Here is an 8,224-nt window from a genome sequence, read left to right as displayed (position 1 = left end):
TCCCAGATACTTTATGGAATTATATTGCTTGTAGTTTGACTCGATCGACAGAAAAGATGTTCTTCTATTTCAGACGATCTTTGTCTTGGGATGAGTGACAAGTTAATGATTGAGTTATGGAAAAGAGGCTTGTAACCTCTTAACCATGAATGTGGGATCCTTCACATCCATAGGCAAGAATTTACCTAGACAAAATTGTCACGCCTCAAATCCTATTGGGGCGGACAGACACTCGTAGCCGTGAAGGCCCGAGAGAACCAACCCATAACCTTGGAATTCACATGCATGCAACTATAATAGGAAAAGGTTTTTCCATCTATGGATATAATGCCTTAATAAAAAAAATATAAATGACAATCCCTAAAACCATATACATAATAGAATTGGCCGTTGGGTCCATAACATCTACAAGATAACACACTACCATGCTTAACTTTACATTGGTCTATAAAGTCTCTAGATGATACATAGAAATTAGCTAAGGTCGGGAAAAAACTCCGCCATACTATTAAATTTTATACAATACCAAAAATATATAGAACCGACTCGGAAAGCCCCAAAGCAAACTGGAGCTCACCAATAGCAGATGGATATCCTGGGATCCTACTGAGGAGGCGTGTTTGCCGAAGCACCTGTGCCTGTAGCCTGAAATATAGGTCCCCCATAAGGGGAGTCAGTACAAAAATATGTACTGAGTATGCAAGGCGAAAAAGTAACAATACAAGATACAAAGGTTCAATAAAAATCTGGAGCAAGTGTAAAAATAGTGCTAGAGACCACCATTACATTTACTTGTGGAACAGGGTACATTACATTTCTTTCCTTATTTTAACTTCTTACATCATTATCTTTGTAATCCGATACGAATGACCAGCTGATCAGTGGTAAATAACAAATTAGGATCGGCCCATGCTAGGCTTATGCCCCTTAGCTGCCACCTGTAAATAAACATTGGGATCGGCCCATGCTAGGCTTACGCCCCTGAGCTTCCACCCACATATAAAGTATCGGGATCGTCCCATGCTAGGCTTATGCCCCTAAGCTGCCACCCGTTTTACAGATTTCCATTAGTTGGTTTAATTAGCCTTTGAGATTGTTACTTCGGTGGTCATAACATTATGGTACCTTGAAACAATAATCTATTAATAAGAGACATGTAAATAGGCAATCAATGCAATAAAAATGAAGTAAGGAGTTGTTGGCATGCTAATGAAGTGTTTAGAAGCTAAAAATAACACATGGGTCTTATTTGAGTAACCGGAGAAATTCTAAAATTTACTAGTGAAAATAGACATGTAGATTGGTAGCAAGCATATATTGAGGTGTTTTAACTCATTAGAGAGTTGGATCATTTTCATTAGTAACATGGGATATCATACGGTGCTATTATGTATCACGTGTTATAGGATAATCTTGGAAGCTTGCTTGATGGAACAAGTGTCCGTTTTCATGCCAAGAGTGCAAAATAGAGTATGCCTTACATACCTGGTTGTAAAACTCCAATACCAAACCAACTCGAATCTCCTCCCTTTTAGATTACTTATCTATAATGAAATATATGGCAAACTAATATTGGCAACCAAACGTCACATTTTGGCTATTTAACTTCACCAAACTAGTGGCTGGAAAGTAAGCCCTTAATTTATCAATAAAGGGTGTCAATTTAACCCTCTTATACTCCAATTACATCCACATACCATACATATTCATATAATATCCCCCGACACAACTTTGGCTTCATTACACCTCCCAACCAAGACACAAAGAGAAATGAGCAATAGACGTACACAATCATTAATTCAGTGGTGTATCACAACATCCATCTTCTATAGTTCAATACAAACTAATAACACCTTTTCTTAATAGCAACCGGGCAGGCCCCAACCCGAACACACAAAACAGTCTGCAACAACACTCCAATCATCCTTTAATAGCAACAAAATATGTGTAATCCTCCATCAACACATGTATATGGAAAAAGAACAAAAGTGGACAGCAACCATACCTTGATTTACTTGGTAGTTTATTCCTTAATGTCTATTTCTTCAATATCTTAATCCTTTCACACATACACCAAAAGAGAAAAGAGAAATCCCTTAATAACTAAGAACAATTGACTATCAAAACTTAAAGAGAGGGCTGTCCGGAAATTAATCTTGAAGAACACATAGTTTCCTTAGTACAAGCTCATGAATTATTCACATACCTTTATCTTGGAAGGAAGGTCAATCCGAATAAACCTTGTGGAACTATAGGGTTACTTCATAGCCAAGAGAGAACAAGAGAGAAAAACCTAGAAAGCTGAAATTTTTGTCTAGGTTGAAATGAGAAAAAAATTGATGATTTCGAATCCATATATAGAAGCTTCTCTTTGACGAATTATTGACTATTTTTGGTCTATGTTTTGTCAAGTAAATGATGTATATACTTTCCCAATATATTGGGCTTTTGTGGATCCAAAACTATTGGGCCTTTGTTTCCAATTCTCCTTCTTTTCTTTCCTTTAACTTGGGCCAAAATTAATTCAAGTAGGTGGTAGTGTATTTTGCCCAATAAGTTGGTCAAAGGAAGTCTTAGTAGGTTATGTACATACTTATTTAATTCATAGTTGGGCTAAACTAAAATGAGCCTTTGTAGCTTTGAGTGTTGGGCTTTTTTTTATTTCTTTCTCTTTTACTTAAGTTAGGCCCAAATGAGTACCTTAACATAGGATCAAATCTGGTCCATAATCTTGGGTCCATTAACTTGGTCCAAATAGCTCAAGTAATTGATCCAACTACCATCTTAAGTAAGTCAAGAAAGCACCTCAACAAAATACTCAATTTTTAGTTCTTAACTCTTTAATCTAACTTAAAATTTGTATATACTTGGTCACATTAAACCACATGGGAAGTATTTAGAACTCTATCTACACCGCAAAGATATATCAAGTTCCATATAAATAGAACAAGTACCACAAAAATATGGGGTTTTACATCCTTCCGCTCTTTAGAACATTCGTCCTCGAATGTTAGCATAGTTGTCCAACCGAAACAAGTTCAAGCCTAAGGTTAATATTCCTATCATCACACAGTACCTATATATATATATATGTATATATATATATATTTACTTGTTATTGCTCTAATTCAGCATCTTGGACTTTCTCTTCGTATTTGAATAGATGAGGGTATTTGGATTTCATTGCTTCCTCAGCTTCCCATGTGATCTCCTCTACTTGTGGGTTTCTCCGAAGTACTTTTACAAATGCTATTTATTTATTCCTTATCTTCTTAACTTGTTGATCTAGAATGACAATAGGTATTTCCTCATAGGTGAGATCTTCCATAACTTGTATGTCTTCTGTAGAAGTGATATGTGATGGATCTCCAATGCACTTTCGAAGCATTGAGACATGAAATACCGGATGTACTGCTGAGAGCTCTTGGGGTAGCTCTAACTCATATGCGACCTGGATAAACCTTCGAATAATATTATATGGGCCTATATAATATGGACTTAGTTTCCTTTTCTTACCAAATCTCATCACCCCTTTCATTGGTGATACATTTAAGAATACCCAATCAACGATAGAAAACTCTAGCCTTCTTCTTCCAATATCTGCATATGACTTGTGTCGACTTTGGGCTATTTCCAGCCGCTGTTGAATTACTTTAACCTTTTCCATAGCTTGATAAAGAAGATCTGTCCCAAACAAGGCAGTTTCACCCACTTCAAACCATCCAATTGGTGATCTACACTTTCTTCCATACAAAGATTCATATGGTACCATTTTGATACTTGAATGATAGCTATTGTTGTAGGCAAACTCGATAAGAGGAAAAAGATCATCCTAGCTACCCTTAAAGTCTAATACACAAGCTCGTAGCATGTCTTCAAGTGTTTGTATGGTACGTTCTGCTTGTCCATCTGTTTGAGGGTGAAAAGTTGTACTCAGATTTACTTGTGTTCCCAAATTCCTCTTAAAAGACTTCCAAAAATTTGCAGTAAATTGGGATCCCCGATCTGATATAATAGAGATTGGCACTCCGTGTAGTCAAACTATCTCTTTAATGTACAATTTTGCATACTCTTTAACTGTGTAAGTGGTCTTAACTGGTAGGAAGTGTGCGGATTCGGTAAGCCTATCAACTATCACCTATATGGAATCAAACTTTTGAGATGTACGAGGCAAACTAGTGACAAAATCTATGTTGATCATGTCCGACTTCCAGATTGAAAGATCTATGCATTGCATATAACCCCAGGCTTTTGGTGCTCTAATTTAACTCTTTGACAATTTGGACATTCGGCTACAAATTCTGCAATGTTCTTCTTCATATCACCCCACCAATATATTTCTTTCAAATCTTGATACATCTTAGTTGACCCTGGATAGATGGAATACCTCAAACGATATGCCTCTATCATAATCCTCTTTCTTAGCCCGTCTACACTTGGCATACATAATCTATTTTGGCACTGAATTACTCCTTCTCTCTCAAATGCCTTAGTCGTACCACATTGTACATTCTCCTTAAATTATAGTAAAATTGGATCTACATATTGCTTCTCTTTCACTTTAGCTACTAATGAAGATTCCGCTACATTATGCACAATAAGCCAATCATCTGGAGTTTCAAGAAGGCGAACCCCCAAATTAGCTAGTTGGTGGAGATTTTTAATCATCCCTTTCCTTTCTAAAAATGCCATCATAGCCTTACGACTTAGCGCATCAGTTACCATATTTGCTTTCCCTGGATGATACAAGATATCAATATCATAGTCTTTTAATAGTTCAAGCCACCTCCACTGCCTCAAATTTAGATCCTTCTAGCTAAAGATATATTGCAAACTTTTATGGTCAGTATATATGTCAACATGAATCCCATACAAGTAGTAGCGCAATATCTTTAAAGCAAATATAACTGTTGCTAGCTCGAGATCATGCGTAGGATAGTTTTTATCATGTGGCCGCAATTGTCTGGAGGCATATGCTATACGTTACCATGATGCATCAATACACATCCTAAGCCAATTCTTGAAGCATCACAATACACCTCATACCCTTCTGTGCCTTCTGGAAGTACCAATATGGGTGTAGAAGTCAACTTATTCTTCAGATCTTGGAAACTCCTTTCACAGGCATCATTCCATTGAAACTTGCATGCTTTGTGTGTTAGCTTGGTTAAAGGTGCAGAAATTGAAGAAAAACCTTCAACAAACCTTCTATAATAACCTGCCAACCTAACAAAACTACAAATCTCCGTAGGTGTTGTGGGCCTTGGCCAACTCTTCACGGCTTCTATATTTTGAGTATCAACCTTTATTCCTTCACTAGATACAATATGACCCAAGAATGCCACCGATTTTAACCAAAACTCACATTTAGAGAACTTTTCATATAGCTTACGATCACGAAGAATCTGCAACACCTATCGTAAGTGATTGGCATGGTCCTCTTCTAATCTGGAATAAACTAGAATATCATCAATAAAAACTATCACGAACACATCTAAGAATGGCTTAAACACCCTATTCATCAAATCCATAAAAGCTACGGGTGTATTTTTTAGTGCAAATGACATGACTAGAAACTCATAATGACCGTACTGTGTTTGGAAAGCTATCTTGGGTATATCCTTCTCTTTGATCCTCACTTGGTGGTAACCTGACCTCAAATCAATCTTTGAGAAGCACTTGGCGCCTTGTAATTGATCAAATAAATCATCAATTATTGGGAGGGGATATTTATTTTTAATAGTCACCTTATTCAGTTGTCGGTAGTCAATATATATTCTCAATGAACCATCTTTCTTACGAACAAATAACACTGGTGCGCCCCAGGGGGACATACTAGGCCTTATTAATCCTTTCTCTAGCAAGTCTTTCAATTGCACTTTCAATTCTCGTACTTCTGCCGGGGCCATTCTATAGGAGGAACTAAGATTCATTGGGTGCCTGGAATCACATCAATACCAAACTTCACTTCTCGTTCAGGAGGTAAACCTGGAAGGTGTTCAGAAAATACATTAGGAAATTCATTTACCACTGGAATAGTTTGAAGAGTTGGCAGCTCCGCATCTGTATCCCTCACTCTAACTAGATGATATATGTAATCTTTGGAAATTATTCCTTTTTCCTTAAAATACGAAATAAATTTACCTCTTGGCGCACCAATATTAACTCTCCATTCAAGGACAACCTCCTTTGGAAAATGGAAATACACCTTTTAGTTCGGTAATCTACTGCGGCATAACAAGACGGCAACCAGTCTATACCTATTATAACATCAAAATCTACCATTTCTAACTCAACAAGAACAGCCATCGTATTGCGACCGTAAATAGTTATAATACAATTTCGATAAACTCTTCTAGCTATAATAGATTCTCCAACCGACGTAGACACTCCCAATGGCTTAGCTAGCAATTCTGGTGTTCTTTTGAACTTTCCAGCAACCAATGGAGTGACATATGATAATGTAGAACCGGGATCAATTAATGCATATACATCAAGCAAAAAGATAGACAATGTACCACATCTGGAGAAGCCTCTAAATTTTGTCAATCCGCTAGAGCATACATACGATTCTGAACTCCACTAGAACTAGTTTCTCCTTTATCACCCCTAACACGACCTATAGGTTGTGCACCCCTACCTGAATAAGGTACCGATGATGATGATGCAACGGTTGATCCAGTAGGTCATGCCATACCACCTATGCCCCTTTGTGAGCATGCTCTCATTATATGCCCCAACATACCACACCCAAAGCAAGTATTTGTCCTGAACCGATATGCACCTAAATGAATCTTTCCACATTGTTTGCATGGCTGTTGAGGAGGTTTTAATTGGCTTATACTTCCTTGCCCTTGATACCCCACTATTCGTAAACTCTGACTCTCACTTCTTTGCCTAAATTGATTACCTTTGGACCCTTGAAACTGTGGTGGAGCACTAGCTGCAGAATAAAAAGATAATGGCCTAGGTGTTCTATTAGAAAACCGAGGCATAAAATCTCCTTAGGATGCCATAAACTTCCCCGTAGATCTGGCCCTCTGGGAATATCCTCTTTCCAATTCTTATGTTCTTCTCTTTAGCCTCTGATACTACATTTTTGTGTAAAAGCTTGTATACTTGCTATGTCCATGTGTTTGTTCAAAGAAGCAATAGTACAATCTCTAACCAAATATGGATCCAACCTATCCACATATCGATGAACTCTATCATCCATAGTAGCTACAACATTAGGAGCATTCCTAGACAAGGAGTTAAATCAGACACTGTACTCTCTCACGCTCATATGCCCCTAGCAAAGATTCAAGAACTGATCTGCACGGGCCTTTCGAATCTCAAATGGAAGGTAATGATCAAGAAATGCCTCTTTGAACTCTTTCCAAGTAGCTAAAGGTGCATCAATACCTCTAGATCATTTCCAATCTTCGTACCAAAATATAACCTCCCCTTTGAATCTATATGTTGCTAACTCAACTCTCCTTACCTGATATATGCATAAAATCTAGAGCCCTTTGGATTTGATTAATGAAGTCTTGTGGTTCTTCATTAATATCTGATCCGGTGAAGGTGGGAGGATCCAATTTAAGAAAGTCTTATGTCCAAAGGCTAGCTGCCCTATCTACACCACTAGAACCTGTAGTAGGAATGGCTTGCCCTTGAGCTTGTCCAGCAACTGTACGATCCAAAAGTTGCACCGCATTTCTAAGATCTTGATCAGTAGCATTAATAGGTGGCTCTAAGGATGTGGTTCTACTCCTTCATAGCTCTTATGGAGTGGAAGAAGTTTCTGATACATACTCAGCTTTAACCTCACTTTGATTAGCTTGTATAGCTGGTGACTTGCTAGTCCCTTCTCCGGCAGCCATATTTACTCGCTTACTTCTATTCTTACTCCTTCTTGTAACTGGCATCCTTACTATAATAAGAGAAACAAAGAGATTCAATGGTTAAATATGACTTCACCTACAATATCGGCTTTATTGCACGATCTAAGATAAGAAGAAAAAGAGACAACCCCTAAATGTCCCATAGCCTCCTGTTTATAGATGTGGTGCACAATACACCCATAAATAAGAATCTACGTAGACACGGCTTTGTAGACTCCCTAGGACGACCCGCTCTGATACCACTTTTTTCATGCCTCAAATCTTATTGGGGCGGACAGACACTCGTAGCCGTGAAGGCCCGAGAGAACCAACCCATAACCTTGGAATTCACATACATG

The 8,224-nt window shown here is 37.9% G+C and overlaps 1 long non-coding RNA gene across 1 annotated transcript; it reads right to left on the bottom strand.

The window, feature by feature from the left end:
• Nucleotides 1–307: 307 nt before the first annotated feature.
• Nucleotides 308–2,370, bottom strand: LOC107866569. Its single transcript, XR_007049363.1, has 3 exons — nucleotides 2,207–2,370; nucleotides 2,006–2,059; nucleotides 308–645 (listed from the first exon to the last, which is right to left on the bottom strand). It is a non-coding gene; the product is annotated as an uncharacterized LOC107866569 (long non-coding RNA).
• Nucleotides 2,371–8,224: the final 5,854 nt, after the last annotated feature.

This window comes from Capsicum annuum, unplaced genomic scaffold (genome assembly GCF_002878395.1).
Source record: "Capsicum annuum cultivar UCD-10X-F1 unplaced genomic scaffold, UCD10Xv1.1 ctg2532, whole genome shotgun sequence".
Lineage (NCBI taxonomy): Eukaryota > Viridiplantae > Streptophyta > Magnoliopsida > Solanales > Solanaceae > Capsicum > Capsicum annuum.
Note: the sequence above shows the minus strand (reverse complement) of the source record. Positions and strands in the feature narration are given on the sequence as shown.